A 24,624-nucleotide genomic window follows, 5' to 3' on the forward strand; every position below is an offset into this window, starting at 1 on the left:
CACGTTAATGGTAGGCCTTGAGAATGGCATCATTGGCATTCTTCCTCGAATGTAAGGGAGAATGGTAGTGGTGTCATTCTCCCTTTAAAGTTATGGGAGGTTTTGATAATGGCACCACTGTCATTCTCCCCTTTAAGGTTATGGGAGGCCCTAAGAATGGTAGTGGTGTCATTCTTCCCTTCAATCAAAATTTCATCATCGCTGCCATTCTCCTTTTAATGTAAGGGAGAATAACAATGGCACCTTTTCACCCTTTAAGGTGATGAAAGTCCTTGAGAATGGCACCACTGTCATTCTTCCTTGAGAAGTCCTTGAGAATGGCACCACTGTCATTCTTCCTTGAACGTAAGGGAGAATGGAAATGGTACCATTATCCCCTTTCAAGGTGATGGGATGGATGTCCTTTAAAACGGCACTAGGGCCATTCTCACCTTTAAGGTGATGTAATGGGAGGCCTTGAGAATGGTAGTTTTGCCATTCTCACCTTCAACCAAAATGATGGGTTGCCCCAAAAAAGGCATCATTGCCTTTCTTCCTTAAATATACAAGAATGGTAATGGTGCCATTCCCCCTTTAATGTGATGTGATGCCGTAAGAATGGCAGCACTACCATTCTTCTTTGAATGTAATGAAGAATGGCAGTGGTGCCATTCTTCTTTGAATGTAATGAAGAATGGCAGTGGTGCCATTCTACCCTTCAAGGTGATGGGATGGGAGGCCTTGATAATGGTAGTGGTGCCATTCTTCCCTTTCGGGCCATAAGAGGCCCTGAGAAGGGGAGTGGTGCCATTCTCCCCTTCAATTAAGTTACTGGGAGGCCTTGGGAATGGTATTACTGCCATTCTTCCTTGAATTTCACGGAGAATGGTAGTGGTGCTATTCCCCCCTCAAGATGATAGGAAGCCTTGAGAATGAAACCAATACCATTCTTCCTTGAATGTAAAGCAGGATGGCAAGTGGTGCCACTCTGCCCTTTAAAAGTCATGGGATGGGACTTGAGAATGGCAGCACTTCCATTCTACCTTGAATGTAAGGAAGAATGGAAGTGGTGCTACTCTCCCATTCAAGGTGATGGGATAGGAGGCCTTGAGAATGGCACTACTGTCATTCTTCCTTGAATGTAAGGAAAAATGAAAGTGGTGTAATTCTCCCCATGGTGCTGATGGGAGGCCTTGAGAATGGCACCACTGCCATTCTTCCTTGAATGTAAGGGAGAATGGTTGTGGTGCCACGCCGTTCTCCCCTTTAATCACGTTAATGGTAGGCCTTGAGAATGGCATCATTGGCATTCTTCCTTGAATGTAAGGGAGAATGGTAGTGGTGCCATTCTTCCCTTTAAAGTTATGGGAGGTTTTGATAATGGCACCACTGCCATTCTCCCCTTTAAGGTTATGGGAGGCCCTAAGAATGGTAGTGGTGTCATTCTTCCCTTCAATCAAAATTTCACCACCGCTGCCATTCTCCTTTTAATGTAAGGGAGAATGACAATGGTGTCTTTTCACCCTTTAAGGTGATGGAAGTCCTTGAGAATGGCACCACTGTCATTCTTTCTTGAACGTAAGGGAGAATGGAAATGGTACCCTTATCCCCTTTCAAGGTGATGGGATGGATGTCCTTTAGAACGACACTAGTGCCATTCTCCCTCTTAAGGTGATGTGATGGGAGGCCTTGAGAATGGTAGTTTTGCCATTCTCACCTTCACCAAATGATGGGTTGCCCCAAAAAAGCATCATTGTCTTTCTTCCTTGAATATACGAGAATAGTAATGGTGCCATTCCCTTTTTAAGGTGATGTGATGCCGTAAGAATGGCAGCACTACCATTCTTCCTTGAATGTAATGGAGAATGGCAATGCTACCATTATATCCTCAAGGTGATCCTCAGGGTGATGGGATGGGAGGCCTTGATAATGGTAGTGGTGCCATTCTCCCCTTTCAGGCCATAAGAGGCCCTCAGAAAGGGAGTAGTGCCATTCTCCCGTGTTCAATTAAGTTAATGGGAGACCTTGAGAATGGTATTACTGCCATTCTTCCTTGAAAGAGTCAGGAAGAATGGTAGTGGTGCGATTCTCCCCTTCAAGATGATAGGAAGCCTTGAGAATGGCACCAATACCATTCTTCCTTGAAAGCAGGATGGCAAGTGGTGCCACTCTGCCCTTTAAAAATCATGGGATGGGAGGCCTTGAGAATGGCACCACTTTCATTCTACCTTGAATGCAAGGAAGAATGGAAGTGTTGCGACTCTCCCATTCAAAGTGAATGGTAGTGGTGCTATTCTCCCGTTCAAGATGATAGGAAGCCTTGAGAGAGGCACCAATACCATTCTTTCTTGAATGTAAAGCAGAATGGCAAGTGGTGCCACTCCGCCCTTTAAAAGTCATGGGATGGGAGGCCTTGAGAATGGCACCACTTCCATTCTACCTTGAATGTAAGAAATAAGGAATGGAAGTGGTGCCACTCTCCCATTCAAGGTGATGGGATGGGAGGCCTTGAAAATGGCACTACTCTTATTCTTCCTTGAATGTCAGGAAAAATGAAAGTGGTGTAATTCTCCCCATGGTGCTGATGGGAGGCCTTGAGAATGGTACCATTGCCATTCCTCTTTGAATGTAAGGGAGAATGGTTGTGGTGCCATGCCGTTCTCCTCTTTAATCACGTTAATGGTAGGCCTTGAGAATGGCATCATTGGCATTCTTCCTTGAATGTAAGGGAGAATGGTAGTGGTGTCATTCTCCCTTTAACGTTATGGGAGGTTTTGATAATGGCACCACTGCCATTCTCCCCTTTAAGGTTATGGGAGGCCCTAAGAATGGTAGTGGTGTCATTCTTTCCTTCAATCAAAATTTCATCACCGCTGCCATTTAATGTAAGGGAGAATAACAATGGTGCCTTTTCACCCTTTAAGGTGATGGAAGTCCTTGAGAATGGCACCACTGTCATTCTTCCTTGAACGTAAGGGAGAATGGAAATGGTACCATTATCCCCTTTCAAGGTGATGGGATGGATGTCCTTTAAAACAGCACTAGTGCCATTCTCACCTTTAAGGTGATGTGATGGGAGGCCTTGAGAATGGTAGTTTTGCCATTCTCACCTTTAACCAAAATGATGAGTTGCCCCAAAAAAGGCATCATTGCCTTTCTTCCTTGAATATACAAGAATGGTAATGGTGCCATTCCCCCTTTAAGGTGATGTGATGCCGTAAGAATGGCAGCACTACCATTCTTCCTTGAATGTAATGAAGAATGGCAGTGGTGCCATTCTACCCTTCAAGGTGATGGGATGGGAGGCCTTGATAATGGTAGTGGTGCCATTCTTCCCTTTCGGGCCATAAGAGGCCCTGAGAAGGGGAGTGGTGCCATTCTCCCCTTCAATGAAGTTACTGGGAGGCCTTGGGAATGGTATTACTGCCATTCTTCCTTGAATTTCATGGAGAATGGTAGTGGTGCTATTCTCCCCTTCAAGATGATAGGAAGCCTTGTGAATGGAACCAATACCATTCTTCCTTGAATGTAAAGCAGGATGGCAAGTGGTGCCACTCTGCCCTTTAAAAGTCATGGGATGGGAGGCCTTGAGGAAATCACCACTTCCATTCTACCTTGAATGTAAGGAAGAACGGAAGTGGTGCCACTCTCCCATTCAAGGTGATGGGATAGGAGGCCTTGAGAATGGCACTACTGTCATTCTTCCTTGAATGTAAGGAAAAATGAAAGTGGTGTAATTCTCCCCATGGTGCTTATGGGAGGCCTTGAGAATGGCACCACTGCCATTCTTCCTTGAATGTAAGGGAGAATGGTTGTGGTGCCACGCCGTTCTCCCCTTTAATCACGTTAATGGTAGGCCTTCAGAATGGCATCATTGTCATTCTTCCTTGAATGTAAGGGAGAATGGTAGTGGTGCCATTCTCCCCTTTAAAGTTATGGGAGGTTTTGATAATGGCACCACTACCATTCTCCCCTTTAAGGTTATGGGAGGCCCTAAGAATGGTAGTGGTGTCATTCTTCCCTTCAATCAAAATTTCACCACTGTTGCCATTCTCCTTTTAATGTAAGGGAGAATAACAATGGTGTCTTTTCACCCTTTAAGGTGATGGAAGTCTTGAGAATGGCACCATTGTCATTCTTTCTTGAACGTAAGGGAGAATGGAAATGGTACCCTTATCCCCTTTCAAGGTGATGGGGTGGATGTCCTTTAGAACGACAGTAGTGCCATTCTCCCCCTTAAGGTGATGTGATGGGAGGCCTTGAGAATGGTAGTTTTGCCATTCTCACCTTCATTTAATGATGGGTTGTCCGAAAAAAAGCATCATTGCCTTTCTTCCTTGAATATACGAGAATAGTAATGGTGCCATTCCCTCTTTAAGGTGATGTGATGTTGTAAGAATGGCAGCACTACCATTCTTCCTTGAATGTAATGGAGAATGGCAATGGTGCCATTATATCCTCAAGGTGATCTTCAAGGTGATTGGATGGGAGGCCTTGATAATGGTAGTGGTGCCATTCTCCACTTTCAGGCCATAAGAGGCCCTCAGAAAGGGAGTAGTGCCATTCTCCCGTTCAATTAAGTTAATGGGAGACCTTGAGAATGATATTACTGCCATTCTTCCTTGAAAGTCAGGAAGAATGGTAGTGGTTCTATTCTCCCCTTCAAGATGATAGGAAGCCTTGAGAATGGCACCAATACCATTCTTCCTTGAATGTAAAGCAGGATGGCAAGTGGTGCCACTCTGTCCTTTGGGAGGCCTTGAGAATGGCACCACTTTCATTCTACCTTGAATGCAAGGAAGAATGGAAGTGTTGCGACTCTCCCATTCAAAGTGAATGGTAGTGGTGCTATTCTGCCTTTCAAGATGATAGGAAGCCTTGAGAGAGGCACCAATACCATTCTTTCTTGAATGTAAAGCAGAATGGCAAGTGGTGCCACTCTGCCCTTTAAAAGTCATGGGATGGGAGGCCTTGAGAATGGCACCACTTCCATTCTACTTTGAATGTAAGGAAGAATGGAAGTGGTGCCACTCTCCCATTCAAGGTGATGGGATGGGAGGCCTTGAGAATGGCACTACTCTCATTCTTCCTTGAATGTAAGAAAAAATGAAAGTGGTGTAATTCTCCCCATGGTGCTGATGGGAGGCCTTGAGAATGGTACCATTGCCATTCTTCTTTGAATGTAAGGGAGAATGGTTGTGGTGCCATGCCGTTCTCCCCTTTAATCATGTTAATGGTAGGCCTTGAGAATGGCATCATTGGCATTCTTCCTTGAATGTAAGGGAGAATGGTAGTGGTGTCATTCTCCCTTTAAAGTTATGGGAGGTTTTGATAATGGCACCACTGCCATTCTACCCTTTAAGGTTATTGGAGGCCGTAAGAATGGTAGTAGTGTCATTCTTCCCTTCAATCCAAATTTCACCACCGCTGCCATTCTCCTTTTAATGTAAGGGAGAATGACAATGAAGCCTTTTCACCTTTTAAGGTGATGGAAGTCCTTGAGAATGGCACCACTATCATTCTTCCTTGAACGTAAGGGAGAATGGAAATGGTACCATTATCCACTTTCAAGGTGATGGGATGGATGTCCTTTAGGGCACTAGTGCCATTCTCACCTTTAAGGTGATGTGATGGGAGGCCTTGAGAATGGTAGTTTTGCCATTCTCACCTTCAACCAAAATGATGGGTTGCCCCAAAAAAAGCATCATTGCCTTTCTTCCTTGAATATACGAGAATGGTAATGATGCCATTACCCTTTTAAGGTGATGTGATGCCGTAAGAATGGCAGCAATACCATTCTTCGTTGAATGTAATGGAGAATGGCAATGGTGCCATTCCACCCTTTAAGGTGATGGAATGGGAGGCCTTGATAATGGTAGTGGTGCCATTCTCCCCTTTCAGGCCATAAGAGGCCTTGAGAATGGGAGTGGTGCCATTCTCCCCTTTCAGGCCATAAGAGGCCTTGAGAATGGGAGTGGTGCCATTCTCCCCTTCAATTAAGTTAATGGGAGGCATTGAGAATGGTATTACTGCCATTCTTCCTTGAAAGTCAGGAAGAATGGTAGTGGTGCTATTCTCCCCTTCAAGATGATAGGAAGCCTTGAGAATGGCACCAATACCAATCTTCCTTGAATGTAAAGCAGGATGTTTAGTGGTGCCACTCTGCCCTTTAAAAGTCATGGGATGAGAGGCCTTGAGAATGGCACCACTTCCATTCTAACTTGAATGTAAGGAAGAATGGAAGTGTTGCCACTTTCCCATTCAAAGTGAATGGTAGTGGTGATATTCTTCCCTTCAAGATTTGATAGGAAGCCTTGAGAATGGCACCAATACCATTCTTCCTTGAATGTAAAGCACGATGGCAAGTGGTGCCACTCTGCCCTTTAAAAGTCATGGGATGAGAGGCCTTGAGAATGGCACCACTTCCATTCTACCTTGAATGTAAGGAAGAATGGAAGTGGTGCCACTCTGCCCTTTAAAAGTCATGGGATGAGAGGCCTTGAGAATGGCACCACTTCCATTCTACCTTGAATGTAAGGAAGAATGGAAGTGGTGCCACTCTTCCATTCAAGGTGATGGAATGGGAGGCCTTGAAAATGGCACAACTATCATTCTTCCTTGAATGTAAGGAAAAATGAAAGTGGTGCAATTCTCCCCATGGTGCTGATGGGAGGCCTTGAGAATGGCACCATTGCCATTCTTCTTTGAATGTAAGGGAGAATGGTTGTGGTGCCATGCCGTTCTCCCCTTTAACCACGTTAATGGTAGGCCTTGAGAATGGCATCATTGGCATTCTTCCTTGAATGTAAGGGAGAATGGTAGTGGTGCCATTCTCCCTTTTAAAGTTATGGGAGGTTTTGATAATGGCACCACTGCCATCCTCCCCTTTAAGGTTATGGGAGGCCCTAAGAATGGTAGTGGTGTCATTCTTCCCTTCAATCAAAATTTCCCCACCACTGCCATTCTCCTTTTAATGTAAGGGAGAATGACAATGGTGCCTTTTCACCCTTTAAGGTGATGGAAGTCCTTGAGAATGGCACCACTGTCATTCTTCCTTGAACGTAAGGGAGAATGGAAATGGTACCCTTATCCCCTTTCAAGGTGATGGGATGGATGTCCTTTAGAACGGCACTAGTGCTATTCTCACCTTTAAGGTGATGTGATGGGAGGCCTTGAGAATGGTAGTTTTACCATTCTCACCTTCAAACAAAAAGATGGGTTGCCCCAAAAAAGGTATCATTGCCTTTCTTCCTTGAATATATGAGAATGGTAATGGTGCCATTCCCCCTTTAAGGTGATGTGATGCCGTAAGAATGGCAGCACTACCATTCTTCCTTGCATGTAATGGAAAATGGTAATGGTGCCATTCTACCCTTCAAGGTGATGGGATTGGAGGCCTTGATAATGGTAGTGGTGCCATTCTCCCCTTTCAGGCCATAAGAGGCCCTGAGAATGGGAGTAGTGCCATTCTCCCCTTCAATTAAGTTAATGGGAGGCCTTGAGAATGGTATTACTACCATTCTTTCTTGAAAGTCAAGAAGAATGGTAGTGGTGCTATTCTTCCCTTCAAGATGATAGGAAGCCTTGAGAATGGTACCAATACCATTCTTCCTTGAATGTAAAGCAGGATGGCAAGTGGTGCCACTCTGCCCTTGAAAAGTCATGGGATGGGAGGCCTTGAGAATGGCACCACTTTCATTCTACCTTGAATGTAAGGAAGAATGGAAGTGTTGCCACTCTCCCATTCAAAGTGAATGGTAGTGGTGCTATTCTCCCCTTTAAGATGATAGGAAGCCTTGAGAGAGGCACCAATACCATTCTTTCTTGAATGTAAAGCAGAATGGCAAGTGGTGCCACTCTGTCCTTTAAAAGTCATGGGATAGAAGGCCTTGAGAATGGCACCACTTCCATTCTACCTTGAATGTGCCACTCTCCCATTCAAGGTGATGGGATGGGAGGCCTTGAGAATGGCACCACTGTCATTCTTCCTTGAATGTAAGGAAATATGAAAGTGGTGTAATGCTCCCCATGGTGCTGATGGGAGGCCTTGAGAATGGCACCATTGCCCTTCTTCCTTGAATGTAAGGGCAAATGGTTATGGTGCCATGTCGTTCTCCCCTTTAATCACGTTAATGGTAGGCCTTGAGAATGGCATCATTGGCATTCTTCCTTGAATGTAAGGGAGAATGGTAGTGGTGCCATTCTCCCCTTTAAAGTTATGGGAGGTTTTGATAATGGCACCACTACCATTCTACCCTTTAAGGTTATGGGAGGCCCTAAGAATGGTAGTGGTGTCATTCTTCCCTTCAATCAAAATTTCACCAGCGCTGCCATTCTCCTTTTAATGTAAGGGAGAATTACAATTATGCCTTTTAACCCTTTAAGGTGATGGACGTCCTTGAGAATGGCACCACTGTCATTCTTCCTTGAACGTAAGGGAGAATGGAAATGGTACCATTATCCCCTTTGAAGGTGATGGGATGGATGTCCTTTAGAACGGCACTAGTGCCATTCTTACCTTTAAGGTGATGTGATGGGAGGCCTTGAGAATGGTAGTTTTGCCATTGTCACCTTCAACCAAAATGATGGGTTGCCCCAAAAAAGGCATCATTTCCCTTTAAGGTGATGTGATGCCGTAAGAATGGCAGCACTACCATTCTACCTTGAATGTAATGGAGAATGGTAGTGGTGCCATTCCACCCTTCAAAGTGATGGGATAGGAGGCCTTGATAATGGTAGTGGTGCCATTCTCCCCTTTCACGCCATAAGAGGCCCTGAGAAGGGGAGTGGTGCCATTCTTCCCTTTAATTAAGTTAATGGGAAGCCTTAAGAATGGTATTACAGCCATTCTTGCTTGAATGTTACGGAGAATGGTAGTGGTGCTATTCTCTCCTTCAAGATGATAGGAAGCCTTGAGAATGGCACCAATACCATTCTTCCTTGAATGTAAAGATGGATGGCAAGTGGTGCCACTGCGCCCTTTAAAAGTCATGGGATGAGAGGCCTTGACAATGGCACCACTTCCATTCTACCTTGAATGTAAGGAAGAATGGAAGTGTTGCCACTCTCCCATTCAAAGTGAATGGTAGTGGTGCTATTCTTCCCTTCAAGATGGGAGGCCCTAAGAATGGTAGTGGTGTCATTCTTCCCTTCAATCAAAATTTCACCACCGCTGCCATTCTCCTTTTAATGTAAGGGAGAATGACAATGGTGCCTTTTCACCCTTTAAGGTGATGGAAGTCCTTGAGAATGGCACCACACTGTCATTCTTCCTTGAACGTAAGGGAGAATGGAAATGGTACCATTATCCCCTTTCAAGGTGATGGGATGGATGTCCTTTAGAACGGCACTAGTGCCATTCTCCCCTTTAAGGTGATGTGATGGGAGGCCTTGAGAATGGTAGTTTTGCCATTCTCACCTTTAAGGTGATGTGATGGGAGGCCTTGAGAATGGTAGTTTTGCCATTCTCACCTTCAACCAAAATGATGGGTTGTCCCAAAAAAGGCATCATTGCCTTTCTTGCTTAAATATACAAGAATGGTAATGGTGCCATTCCCCCTTTAAGGTGATGTGATGCCGTGGGAATGGCAGCACTACCATTCTTCCTTGAATGTAATGGAGAATGGACGTGGTGCCATTCTACCCTTCAAGGTGATGGGATGGGAGGCCTTAATAATGGTAGTGGTGCCATTCTCCCCTTTCAGGCCATAAGAGGCCGTGAGAAGGGGAGTGGTGCCATTCTCCCCTTCAATTGGGAGGCCTTGGGAATGGTATTACTACCATTCAAGGCCAAATGGTATTACTACCATTCGTCCTTGAATGTCAGGGAGAATGGTAGTGGTGCTATTCTCCCCTTCAAGATGATAGGAAGCCTTGAGAATGGCACCAATACCATTCTTCCTTGAATGTAAAGTAGGATGGCAAGCGGTGCCACTTAGCCCTTTAAAAGTCTGAGAGGCCTTGAGAATGGCACGACTCCCCTTCAAGATGATAGGAAGCCTTGAGAATGGTACCAATACCATTCTTCCATGAATGTAAAGCAGGATGGCAAGTGGTGCCACTCTCTGCCCTTTAAAAGTCATGGGATAAGTGGCCTTGAAAATGGCACCACTGTCATTCTTCCTTGAATGTAAGGAAAAATGAAAGTGGTGTAATTCTCCCCATGGTGCTGATGGGAGGCCTTGAGAATGGCACCACTGCCATTCTTCGTTGAATGTAAGGGAGAATGGTTGTGGTGCCATGCCATTCTCCCCTTTAATCACGTTAATGGTAGGCCTTGAGAATGGCATCATTGGCATTCTTCCTTGAATGTAAGGGAGAATGGTAGTGGTGCCATTCTCCCCTTTAAAGTTATGGGAGGTTTTAATAATGGCACCACTGCCCATTCTCCCCTTTAAGGTTATGGGAGGCCCTAAGAATGGTAGTGGTGTCATTCTTCCCTTCAATCAAAATTTCACCACCGCTGCCATTCTCCTTTTAATGTAAGGGAGAATGACAATGGTGCCTTTTCACCCTTTAAGATGATGGAAGTCCTTGAGAATGGCACCACTATCATTCTTCCTTAAATGTCAGGGAGAATGGAAATGGTACCCTTATCTCCTTTCAAGGTGATGGGATGGATGTCCTTTAGAACGGCACTAGTGCCATTCTCACCTTTAAGGTGATGTGATGGAAGGCCTTGCGAATGGTAGTTTTGCCATTCTCACCTTCAACCAAATTGATGGGTAGCCTCAAAAAAGGCATCATTGCCTTTTTTCCTTGAATATACAAGAATGAAAATGGTGCCATTCCCCCTTTAAGGTGATGTGATGCCATAAGAATGGCAGCACTACCATTCTTCCTTGAATGTAATGGAGAATGGCAGTGGTGCCATTCTACCCTTCAAGGTGATGGGATGGGAGGCCTTGATAATGGTAGTGGTGCCATTCTCCCCTTTTAGGCCATAAGAGGCCCTGAGAATGGGAGTAGTGCAGTTCTCCCCTTCAATTAAGTTAATGGGAGGCCTTGAGAATGGTGCCACTCTCGCATTCAAGGTGATGGGATGGGAGGCCTTGAGAATGGCACTACTCTCATTCTTCCTTGAATGTAAGGAAAAATGAAAGTGGTGTAATTCTCCCAATGGTGCTGATGGGAGGCCTTGAGAATGGCACCATTGCCATTCTTCTTTGAATGTAAGGGAGAATGGTTATGGTGCCATGCCGTTCTCCCCTTTAATCACGTTAATGGTAGGCCTTGATAATGGCATCATTGGCATTCTTCCTTGAATGTAAGGGAGAATGGTAGTGGTTTCATTCTCCCCTTTAAAGTTATGGGAGGTTTTGATAATGGCACCACTGCCATTCTCCGCTTTAAGGTTATGGGAGGCCCTAAGAATGGTAGTGGTATCATTCTTCCATTCAATCAAAATTTCACACCGCTGCCATTCTCCCTTTAATGTAAGGGAGAATGACAATGGTGCCTTTTCACCCTTTAAGGTGATGGAAGTCCTTGAAAATGGCACCACTGTTATTCTTCCTTGAACGTAAGGGAGAATGGAAATGGTACCCTTGAGAATGGTAGTTTTGCCATTCTCACCTTAAACCAAATTGATGGGTTGCCCCAAAAAAGACATCATTGCCTTTCTTCCTTGAATATACGAGAATGGTAATGGTGCCATTCCCCCTTTAAGGTGATGTGATGCCGTGAGAATGGCAGCGCCGGGGCACTTTTTCCCTCTTTAGGAGGTTTTTTCCCCCGGCTTGTATATACGCCCATCATACTAGGGCTGACTTATCTTTGTACATTGATACAATCTAATACACTTTGTGTTGTGTGCATTCTTGATTCTTTTTCTCCAAGCTTTGTGTGCTTTCCTGCAACCCTAATTCCAACAAGGAAGAATGGAAGTGGTGCCACTCTCCCAGTCAAGGTGAAAGGATGGGAGGCCTTGAGAATTGCACCACTGTCATTCTTCCTTGAATGTAAAGAAAAATGAAAGTGGTGTAATTCTCCCCATGGTGCTGATGGGAGGCCTTGAGAATGGCACCACTGCCATTCTTCCTTGAATGTAAGGGAGAATGGTTGTGGTGCCATGCCGTTCTCCCCTTTAATCACGTTAATGGTAGGCCTTGAATGTAAGGGAGAACGGTAGTGGTGCCATTCTCCCCTTTAAAGTTATGGGAGGTTTTGATAATGGCACCACTGCCATTCTCCCCTTTAAGGTTATGGGAGGCCCTAAGAATGGTAGTGGTGTCATTCTTCCCTTCAATCAAAATTTCACCCCCACCACCGCTGCCATTCTCCTTTTAATGTAAGGGAGAATGACAATGGTGTCTTTTCACCCTTTAAGGTGATGGAAGTCCTTGAGAATGGCACCACTATCATTCTTCCTTGAACGTAAGGGAGAATGGAAATGGTACCCTTATCCCCTTTCAAGGTGATGGGATGGATGTCCTTTAGAATGGCACTAGTGCCATTCTCCCCTTTAAGGTGATGTGATGGGAGGCCTTGAGAATGGTAGTTTTTCCATTCTCACCTTCAACCAAAAGGATGGGTTGCCCCAAAAAAGACATCATTGCCTTTCTTCCTTGAATATACGAGAATGGTAATGGTGCCATTCCCCCTTTAAGGTGATGTGATGCCGTAAGAATGGCAGCACTACCATTCTTCCTTGAATGTAATGGAGAATGGCAGTGGTGCCATTCTACCCTTCAAGGTGATGGGATGGGAGGCCTTTATAATGGTAGTGGTGCCATTCTTCCCTTTCGGGCCATAAGAGGCCCTGAGAAGGGGAGTGGTGCCATTCTCCCCTTCAATTAAGTTAATGGGAGGCCTTGGGAATGGTATTACTGCCATTCTTCCTTGAATGTCACGGAGAATGGTAGTGGTGCTATTCTCCCCTTCAAGATGATAGGAAGCCTTGAGTGAAAAGATGCAAGGGGGAAGAGAGCTTGAGCTCTTGCAAGCACACACACACACTCACAAAACCCTAATAGAGAACACACAAGGTGAGAGGCTGAAAATCTTCTTCTTCTCTACTCAACACTCAACACACCATATACAAGATAAGAGTACACACAATATGAAAGGTACTTAACCAATACATACACGGGTTCTCTATAGTGTGAACCCGACTAAATGAGCTGGCGCTATAACTATGCCAGTCTCTAGAATGGCTGTCACACAGCCTGTCATCCCACTGGCCGCATATCACCCAAGATCTCACCAACCATGCTAGTGGTGTAAGTGTGGGGCCTATCCCCCAGGTGGGTCATCTCAGTGGCCACCGCCTCACTAGACGAGCTCGACATTCTCAACATTGAGGATGGTACCAATACCATTCTTCCTTGAATGTAAAGCAGGATGGCAAGTGGTGCCACTCTGTCCTTTAAAAGTCATGGGATGGGAGGCCTTGAGAATGGCATCACTTTCATTCTACCTTGAATGTAAGGAAGAATGGAAGTGGTGCCACTCTCAAGGTGATGGGATGGGAGGCCTTGAGAATGGCACCACTGGCATTCTTCCCTAAATGTAAGGAAAAATGAAAGTGGTGTAATTCTCCCCATGGTGCTGATGGGAGGCCTTGAGAATGGCACCATTGCCATTCTTCCTTGAATGTAAGGGAGATTGGTTGTGGTGCCATGCCGTTCTCCCCTTTAATCACGTTAATGGTAGGCCTTGAGAATGGCATCATTGGCATTCTTCCTTGAATGTAAGGGAGAATGGTAGTGGTGCCATTCTCCCCTTTAAAGTTATGGGAGGTTTTGATAATGGCACCACTGCCATTCTCCCCTTTAAGGTTATGGGATGCCCTAAGAATAGTAGTGGTGTCATTCTTCCCTTCAATCAAAATTTCACCACTGCTGCCATTCTCCTTTTAATGTAAGGGAGAATGACAATGGTGACTTTTCACCCTTTAAGGTGATGGACGTCCTTGAGAATGGCACCACTGTCATTCTTCCTTGAACGTAAGGGAGAATGGAAATGGTACCATTATCCCCTTTCAAGGTGATGGGATGGATGTCCTTTAGAACGGCACTAGTGCCATTCTCACCTTTAAGGTGATGTGATGGGAGGTCTTGAGAATGGTAGTTTTGCCATTTTCACCTTCAACCAAAATGATGGGTTGTCCCAAAAAAGGCATCATTGCCTTTCTTCCTTGAATATACGAGAATGGTAATGGTGCCATTCTCCCTTTAAGGTGATGTGATGCCGTAAGAACGGCAGCACTACCATTCTTCCTTGAATGTAATGGAGAATGGCAGTGGTGCCATTCTACCCTTCAAGGTGATGGGATGGGAGGCCTTGATAATGGTAGTGGTGCCATTCTTCCCTTTTGGGCCATAAGAGGCCTTGAGAAGGGGAGTGGTGTCATTCTCCCCTTCAATTAAGTTAATGGGAGGCCTTGGAAATGGTATTACTGCCATTCTTTCTTGAATGTCAGGGAGAACGGTAGTGGTGCTATTCTCCCCTTCAAGATGAAAGGAAGCCTTGAGAATGGTACCAATACCATTCTTCCTTGAATGTAAAGCGTGGTGCCACTCTCCCATTCAAGGTGATGGGATGGGAGGCCTTGAGAATGGCACCACTGTCATTCTTCCCTCAATGTAGGGAAAAATGAAATTGGTGTAATTCTCCCCATGGTGCTGATGGGAGGCCTTGAGAATGGCATCATTGCCCTTCTTTCTTGAATGTAAAGCGTGGTGCCACTCTCCCATTCAAGATGATGGGATGGGATGGGAGGCTTGAGAATGGCACCACTGTCATTCTTCCCTGAATGTAAGGAAAAATGAAAGTGGTGTAATTCTCCCCATGGTGCTGATGGGAGGCCTTGAGAATGGCATCATTGCCCTTCTTCCTCGAATGTAAGGGAGAATGGTTGTGGTGCCATGCCGTTCTCCCCTTTAATCATGTTAATGGTAGGCCTTCAGAATGGCATCATTGGCCTTCTTCCTTGAATGTAAGGGTGAATGGTAGTAGTGCCATTCTCCCCTTTAAAGTTATGGGAGGTCTTGATAATTATGGGAGGCTTTGATAATGGCACCACTGCCATTCTCCCCTTTAAGGTTTTGGGAGGCCCTAAGAATGGTAGTGGTTCATTCTTCCTTTCAATCAAAATTTCACCACCACTGCCTTTCTCCTTTTAATGTAAGGGAGAATGACAATGGTGCCTTTTCACCCTTTAAGGTGATGGAAGTCCTTGAGAATGGCACCATTGTCATTCTTCCTTGAACGTAAGGGAGAATGGAAATGGTACCATTATCCCCTTTCAAGGTGATGGGATGGACGTCCTTTAGAACGGAACTAGTACTATTCTCACCTTTAAGGTGATGTGATGGGAGGCCTTGAGAATGGTAGTTTTACCATTCTCACCTTCAAACAAAATGATGGGTTGCCCCAAAAAAGGTATCATTGCCTTTCTTCCTTGAATATATGAGAATGGTAATGGTGCCATTCCCCCTTTAAGGTGATGTGACGCCGTAAGAATGGCAGCACTACCATTCTTCCTTGAATGTAATGGAGAATGGCAGTGGTGCCATTCTACCCTTCAAGGTGATGGGATGGGAGGCCTTGGTAATGGTAGTGGTGCCATTCTTCCCTTTCGGGCCATAAGAGGCCCTGAGAAGGGGAGTGGTGCCATTCTCCCCTTCAATTAAGTTAATGGGAGGCCTTAGGATGGTATTATTGCCATTCTTCCTTGAATGTCATGGAGAATGGTAGTGGTGCTTTTCTCCCCTTCAAGAAGATAGGAAGCCTTGAGAATGGTACCAATACCTTTCTTCCTTGAATGTAAAGCAGGATGGCAAGTGGTGCCACTCTGCCCTTTAAAAGTCAGGGGATGGGAGGCCTTGAGAATGGCACCACTTCCATTCTACCTTGAATGTAAGGAAGAATGGAAGTGGTGCCACTCTCCCATTCAAGGTGATGGGATGGAAGGCCTTGAGAATGGCACCACTGTCATTCTTCCTTGAATGTAAGGAAAAATGAAAGTGGTGTAATTCTCCCCATGGTGCTGATGGGAGGCCTTGAGAATGGCACCACTGCCATTCTACCTTGAATGTAAGGGAGAATGGTTGTGGTGCCATGCCGTTCTCCCCTTTAATCACGTTAATGGTAGGCCTTGAGAATGGCCTCATTGGCATTCTTCCTTTAATGTAAGGGAGAATGGTAAAAGTGCCATTCCCCCCTTTAAAGTTATGGGAGGTTTTGATAATGGCACCACTGCCATTCTTTTCTTTAAGGTTATGGGAGGCCCTAAGAATGGTAGTGGTGTCATTCTTCCCTTCAATCAAAATTTCACCACCGCTGCCATTCTTCTTTTAATGTAAGGGAGAATGACAATGGTGTCTTTTCACCCTTTAAGGTGATGGAAGTCCTTGAGAATGGCACCACTGTCATTCTTCCTTGAACGTAAGGGAGAATGGAAATGGTACCATTATCCCCTTTCAAGGTGATGGGATGGATGTCCTTTAGAATGGCACTAGTGCCATTCTCACCTTTAAGGTGATGTGATGGGAGGCCTTGAGAATGGTAGTTTTGCCATTCTCACCTTCAACCAAAATAATGGATTGCCCCAAAAAAGGCATCATTGCCTTTCTTCCTTGAATATACGAGAATGGTAATGGTGCCATTCTCCCTTTAAGGTGATCTGATGCCGTAAGAATGGTAGCACTACCATTCTTCCTTGAATGTAATGGAGAATGGCAGTGGTGCCATTCTACCCTTCAAGGTGATGGGATGGGAAGCCTTGATAATGGTAGTGGTGCCATTCTTCCCTTTCGGGCCATAAGAGGCCTTGAGAAGGGGAGTGGTGCCATTCTCCCCTTCAATTAAGTTAATGGGAGGCCTTGGGAATGGTATTACTGCCATTCTTTCTTGAATGTCAGGAAGAATGGTAGTGGTGTTATTCTCCCCTTCAAGATGATAGGAAGCCTTGAGAATGGTACCAATACCATTCTTCCTTGAATGTAAAGCAGGATGGCAATGGTGCCACTCTGCCCTTGAAAAGTCATGGGATGGGAGGCCTTGAAAATGGCACAACTTCCATTCTACCTTGAATGTAAGGAAGAATGGAAGTGGTGCCACTCTCCCATTCAAGGTGATGGGATGGGAGGCCTTGAGAAAAAATGAAAGTGGTGTAATTCTCCCCATGGTGCTGATAAGAGGCCTTGAGAATGGCACCATTGCCCTTCTTCCTTGAATGTAAGGGAGAATGGTTGTAGTGCCATGCCGTTCTCCCCTTTAATCACGTTAATGGTAGGCCTTGCAAATGGCATCATTGGCATTCTTCCTTGAATGTAAAGGTGAATGATAGTAGTGCCATTCTCCCCTTTAAAGTTATGGGAGGTCTTGATAATTATCGGAGGTTTTGATAATGGCACCACTGCCATTGTCCCCTTTAAGGGTATGGGAGGCCCTAAGAATGGTAGTGGTGTCATTCTTCCCTTCAATCAAAATTTCACCACCGCTGCCATTCTCCTTTTAATGTAGGGAAGAATGACAATGGTGCCTTTTCACCCTTTAAGGTGATGGAAGTCCTTGAGAATGGCACCACTGTCATTCTTCCTTGAACGTAAGGGAGAATGGAAATGGTAGTTTTTCCATTCTCACCTTCAACCAAAATGATGGGTTGCCCCAAAAAAGGCATCATTGCCTTTCTTCCTTGAATATACGAGAATGATTCCCCCTTTAAGGTGATGTGATACCGTAAGAATGGCAGCACTACCATTCTTCCTTGAATGTAATGGAGAATAGCAGTGGTGCCATTCTACCCTTCAAGGTGATGGGATGGGAGGCCTTGATAACGGTAGTGGTGCCATTCTTCCCTTTCGGGCCATAAGAGGCCTTGAGAAGGGGAGTGGTGCCATTCTCCCCTTCAATTAAGTTAATGGGAGGCCTTGGGAATGGTATTACTGCCATTCTTCCTTGAATGTCACGGAGAATGGCAGTGGTGCTATTCTCCCCTTCAAGATGATAGGAAGCCTTTAGAATGGTACCAATACCATTCTTCCTTGAATGTAAAGCAGGATGGCAAGTGGTGCCACTCTGCCCTTTAAAAGTCATGGGATGGGAGGCCTTGAAAATGGCACCACTTCCATTCTTCCTTGAATGTAAGGAAGAATGGAAGTGGTGCCACTCTCCCATTCAAGGTGATGGGATGGGAGGCCTTGATAATGGCACCACTAGCATTCTTCCCTAAATGTAAGGAAAACTGAAAGTGGTGTAATTCTCCCGAGGGTGTTGATGGGAGGCCTTGAGAATGGCACCATTGCCCTTCTTCCTTGAATGTAAGGGAGAATGGTTGTAGTGCCATGCCGTTCTACCCTTTAATCACGTTAATGGTAGGCCTTGCGAATGGCATCATTGGCATTCTTCCTTGAATGTAAAGGTGAATGATAGTAGTGCCATTCTCCCCTTTAAAGTTATGGGAGGTCTTGATAATTATCGGAGGTTTTGATAATGGCACCACTACCATTGTCCCCTTTAAGGTTTTGGGAGGCCCTAAGAATGGTAGTGGTGTCATTCTTCCCTTCAATCAAAATTTCACCACCGCTGCCATTCTCCTTTTAATGTAGGGAAGAATGACAATGGTGCCTTTTCACCCTTTAAGGTGATGGAAGTCCAAGAGAATGGCACCACTGTCATTCTTCCTTGAACGTAAGGGAGAATGGAAATGGTACCCTTATCCTCTTTCAAGGTGATGGGATGGATGTCCTTTAGAACGGCACTAGTGCCATTCTCCCCTTTAAGGTGATGTGATGGGAGGCCTTGAGAATGGTAGTTTTACCATTCTCACCTTCAACCAAAATGATGGGTTTCCCCAAAAAAGGCATCATTGCCTTTCTTCCTTGAATATCGAGTATGGTAATGGTGCCATTCCCCCTTTAAGGTGATGTGATGCCGTAAGAATGGCAGCACTACCATTCTTCCTTGAATGTAATGGAGAATGGCAATGGTGCCATTCTACCCTTCAAGGTGATGGGATGGGAGGCCTTGATAATGGTAGTGGTGCCATTCTCCCCTTTCAGGCCATAAGAGGCCTTGAGAAGGGGAGTGGTGCCATTCCCCCCTTCAATTAAGTTAATGGGAGGCCTTGGGAATGGTATTACTGCCATTCTTCCTTGAATGTCAGGGAGAATGGTAATAGTGCTATCCTTCCCTTCAAGATGATAGGAAGCCTTGAGAATGGTACCAATACCATTCTTCCTTGAATGTAAAGCAGGATGGCAAGTGGTGCCACTCTGCCTTTTAAAAGTCATGGGATGGGAGGCCTTGAGAATGGCACCACTTCCATTCTACCTTGAATGTAAGGAAGAATGGAAGTGGCGCCACTCTCCCATTCAAGGTGATGGGATGGGAGGCCTTGAGAATGGCACCACTGTCATTCTTCCCTGAATGTAAGGAAAAATGAAAGTGGTGTAATTCTCCCCATGGTGCTGATAAGAGGCCTTGAGAATGGCACCATTGCCCTTCTTCCTTGAATATAAGGGAGAATGGCTGTGGTGCCATGCCGTTCTCCCCTTTAATCACGTTAATGGTAGGCCTTGCGAATGGCATCATTGGCATTCTTCCTTGAATGTAAACGTGAATGGTAGTAGTGCCATTCTCCCCTTTAAAGTTATTGGAGGTCTTGATAATTATGGGAGGTTTTGATAATGGCACCATTGCCATTCTTCCCTTTAAGGGTATGGGAGGCCCTAAGAATGGTAGTGGTGTCATTCTTTCCTTCAATCAAAATTTCACCACTACTGCCATTCTCCTTTTAATTTAAGGGAGAATGACAATGGTGCCTTTTCACCCTTTAAGGTGATGGAAGTCCTTGAGAATAGCACCACTGTCATTCTTCCTTGAACGTAAGGGAGAATGGAAATGGTACCCTTATCCCCTTTCAAGGTGATGGGATGGATGTCCTTTAGAACGGTACTAGTGCCATTCTCCCCTTTAAGGTGATGTGATGGGAGGCCTTGAGAATGGTAGTTTTTCCATTCTCACCTTCAACCAAAATGATGGGTTGCCCCAAAAAAGGCATCATTGCCTTTCTTCCTTGAATATACGAGAATGATTCCCCCTTTAAGGTGATGTGATACCGTAAGAATGGCAGCACTACCATTCTTCCTTGAATGTAATGGAGAATAGCAGTGGTGCCATTCTACCCTTCAAGGTGATGGGATGGGAGGCCTTGATAACGGTAGTGGTGCCATTCTTCCCTTTCGGGCCATAAGAGGCCTTGAGAAGGGGAGTGGTGCCATTCTCCCCTTCAATTAAGTTAATGGGAGTCCTTGGGAATGGTATTACTGCCATTCTTCCTTGAATGTCACGGAGAATGGCAGTGGTGCTATTCTCCCCTTCAAGATGATAGGAAGCCTTTAGAATGGTACCAATACCATTCTTCCTTGAATGTAAAGTAGGATGGCAAGTGGTGCCACTCTGCCCTTTAAAAGTCATGGGATGGGAGGCCTTGAAAATGGCACCACTTCCATTCTACCTTGAATGTAAGGAAGAATGGAAGTGGTGCCACTCTCCCATTTAAGGTGATGGGATGGGAGGCCTTGATAATGGCACCACTAGCATTCTTCCCTAAATGTAAGGAAAAATGAAAGTGGTGTAATTCTCCCTAGGGTGTTGATGGGAGGCCTTGAGAATGGCACCATTGCCCTTCTTCCTTGAATGTAAGGGAGAATGGTTGTGGTGCCATGCCGTTGTCCCCTTTTATCACGTTAAGGGTAGGCCTTGAGAATGGCATCATTGGCATTCTTCCTTTAATGTAAGGGAGAATGGTAGTAGTGCCATTCTTCCCTTTAAAGTTATGGGAGGTTTTGATAATGGCACCACTGCCATTCTCCCCTTTAAGGTTATGGGAGGCCCTAAAAATGGTAGTGGTGTCATTCTTCCCTTCAATCAAAATTTCACCACTGCTGCCATTCTCCTTTTAATTTAAGGGAGAATGACAATGGTGCCTTTTCACCCTTTAAGGTGATGGAAGTCCTTGAGAATAGCACCACTGTCATTCTTCCTTGAACGTAAGGGAGAATGGAAATGGTACCCTTATCCCCTTTCAAGGTGATGGGATGGATGTCCTTTAGAACGGCACTAGTGCCATTCTCACCTTTAAGGCGATGTGATGGGAGGCCTTGAGAATGGTAGTTTTGCCATTCTCACCTTCAACCAAAATGATGGGTTGCCCCAAAAAAGGCATCATTGCCTTTCTTCCTTGAATATACGAGAATGGTAATGGTGCCATTCCCCCTTTAAGGTGATGTGATGCCGTAAGAATGGCAGCACTACCATTCTTCCTTGAATGTAATGGAGAATGGCAGTGGTGCCATTCTACCCTTCAAGGTGATGGGATGGGAGGCCTTGATAATGGTAGTGGTGCCATTCTCCCCTTTCAGGCCATAAGAGGCCTTAAGAAGGGGAGTGGTGCCATTCTCTCCTTCAATTAAGTTAATGGAAGGCCTTGGGAATGGTATTACTACCATTCTACCTTGAATGTCACCACGGAGAATGGCAGTGGTGCTATTCTCCCCTTCAAGATGATAGGAAGCCTTTAGAATGGTACCAATACCATTCTTCCTTGAATGTAAAGCAGGATGGCAAGTGGTGCCACTCTGCCCTTTAAAAGTCATGGGATGGGAGGCCTTGAAAATGGCACCACTTCCATTCTACCTTGAGAAGGGGAGTGGTGCCATTCTCCCCTTTAATCACGTTAATGGTAGGCCTTGAGAATGGAATCATTGGCATTCTTCCTTGAATGTAAGGGTGAATGGTAGTAGTGCCATTCTCTCCTTTAAAGTTATGGGAGGTTTTGATAATTATAGGAGGCCTTGGGAATGGTATTACTGCCATTCTTCCTTGAATGTCAGGGAGAAGGGTAGTGGTGCTATTCTCCCGTTCAAGATGATAGGAAGCCTTGAGAATGGTACCAATACCATTCTTCCTTGAATGTAAAGCATGATGGCAAGTGGTGCCTTCAGAATGGCACCACTTCCATTCTACCTTGAATGTAAGGAAGAATGGAAGTGGTGCCACTCTCCCATTCAAGGTGATGGGATGGGAGGCCTTGAGAATGGCACCACTGTCATTCTTCCCTGAATGTAAGGAAAAATGAAAGTGGTGTAATTCTCCCCATGGTGCTGATGGGAGAGCTTGAGAATGGCATCATTTCCCTTCTTCCTAGAATGTAAGGGAGAATGGTTGTGGTGCCATGCCGTTCTCCCCTTTAATCACGTTAATGGTAGGCCTTGAGAATGGCATCATTGGCCTTCTTCCTTGAATGTAAGGGTGAATGGTAGTAGTGCCATTCTCTCCTTTAAAGTTATGGGAGGTTTTGATAATTATGGGAGTTTTTGATAATGGCACCACTGCCATTCTCCCCTTTAAGGGTATGGGAGGCCCTAAGAATGGTAGTGGTGTCATTCTTCCCTTCAATCAAAATTTCACCACTACTGCCATTCTCCTTTTAATTTAAGGGAGAATGACAATGGTGCCTTTTCACCCTTTAAGGTGATGGAAGTCCTTGAGAATGGCACCGTTGTCATTCTTCCTTGAACGTAAGGGAGAATGGAAATGGTACCCTTATCCCTTTTCAAGGTGATAGGATGGATGTCCTTTAGAACGGCACTAGTGCCATTCTCCCCTTTAAGGTGATGTGATGGGAGGCCTTGATAATGGTAGTTTTGCCATTCTCACCTTCAACCAAAATGATGGGTTGCCCCAAAAAAGGCATCATTGCCTTTCTTCCTTGAATATACGAGAATGGTAATGGTGCCATTCCCCCTTTAAGGTGATGTGATGCCGTAAGAATGGCAGCACTACCATTCTTCTTTGAATGTAATGAAGAATGGCAGTGGTGCCATTCTACCCTTCAAGGTGATGGGATGGGAGGCCTTGATAATGGTAGTGGTGCCATTCTTCCCTTTCGGGCCATAAGAGGCCTTGAGAAGGGGAGTGGTGCCATTCTCCCCTTCAATTAAGTTAATGGGAGGCCTTGGGAATGGTATTACTGCCATTCTTCCTTGAATGTCACGGAGAATGGCAGTGGTGCTATTCTCCCCTTCAAGATGATAGGAAGCCTTTAGAATGGTACCAATACCATTCTTCCTTGAATGTAAAGCAGGATGGCAAGTGGTGCCACTCTGCCCTTTAAAAGTCATGGGATGGGAGGCCTTGAAAATGGCATCACTTCCATTCTACCTTGAATGTAAGGAAGAATGGAAGTGGTGCCACTCTCCCATTCAAGGTGATGGGATGGGAGGCCTTGAGAAAGGCACCACTCTCCCATTCAAGGTGATGGGATGGGAGGCCTTGAGAATGGCACCACTAGCATTCTTCCCTAAATGTAAGGAAAAATGAAAGTGGTGTAATTCTCCCCATGGTGCTGATGGGAGGCCTTGAGAATGGCACCATTGCCCTTCTTCCTTGAATGTAAGGGAGAAAATGTAAGGGAGAATGGTTGTGGTGCCATGCCTTTCTCCCCTTTAATCACGTTAAGGGTAGGCCTTGAGAATGGCATCATTAGCATTCTTCCTTGAATGTAAGGGAGAATGGTAGTAGTGCCATTCTCCCCTTTAAAGTTATGGGAGGTTTTGATAATGGCACCACTGCCATTCTCCCCTTTAAGGTTATGGGAGGCCCTAAAAATGGTAGTCGTGTCATTCTTCCCTTCAATCAAAATTTCACCACTACTGCCATTTTCCTTTTAATTTAAGGGAGAATGACAATGGTGCCTTTTCACCCTTTAAGGTGATGGAAGTCCTTGAGAATGGCACCATTGTCATTCTTCCTTGAACGTAAGGGAGAATGGAAATGGTACCCTTATCCCTTTTCAAGGTGATAGGATGGATGTCCTTTAGAACGGCACTAGTGCCATTCTCCCCTTTAAGGTGATGTGATGGGAGGCCTTGAGAATGGTAGTTTTGCCATTCTCACCTTCAACCAAAATGATGGGTTCCCCCAAAAAAGGCATCATTGCTTTTCTTCCTTGAATATACGAGAATGGTAATGGTGCCATTCCCCCTTTAAGGTGATGTGATGCCGTAAGAATGGCAGCACTACCATTCTTCCTTAAATGTAATGGAGAATGGCAGTGGTGCCATTCTACCCTTCAAGGTGATGGGATGGGAGGCCTTGATAATGGTAGTGGTGCCATTCTTCCCTTTCAGGCCATAAGAGGCCTTGAGAAGGGGAGTGGTGCCATTCTCCCCTTCAATTAAGTTAATGGGAGGCCTTGGGAATGGTATTACTGCCATTCTTCCTTGAATGTCACAGAGAATGGCAGTGGTGCTAGTCTCCCCTTCAAGATAATAGGAAGCCTTGAGAATGGTACCAATACCATTCTTCCTTGAATGTAAAGCAGGATGGCAAGTGGTGCCACTCTGCCCTTTAAAAGTCATGGGATGGGAGGCCTTGAAAATGGCACCACTTCCATTCTACCTTGAATGTAAGGAAGAATGGAAGTGGTGCCACTCTCCCATTCAAGGTGATGGGATGGGAGGCCTTGAGAAAGGCACCACTCTCCCATTCAAGGTGATGGGATGGGAGGCCTTAAGAATGGCACCACTAGCATTCTTCCCTAAATGTAAGGAAAAATGAAAGTGGTGTAATTCTCCCCATGGTGCTGATGGGAGGCCTTTAGAATGGCACCATTGCCCTTCTTCCTTGAATGTA

This window comes from Cibotium barometz, chromosome 32 (assembly GCF_041138505.1).
Source record: "Cibotium barometz isolate CiBa-2024 chromosome 32, ASM4113850v1, whole genome shotgun sequence".
NCBI lineage: Eukaryota > Viridiplantae > Streptophyta > Polypodiopsida > Cyatheales > Cibotiaceae > Cibotium > Cibotium barometz.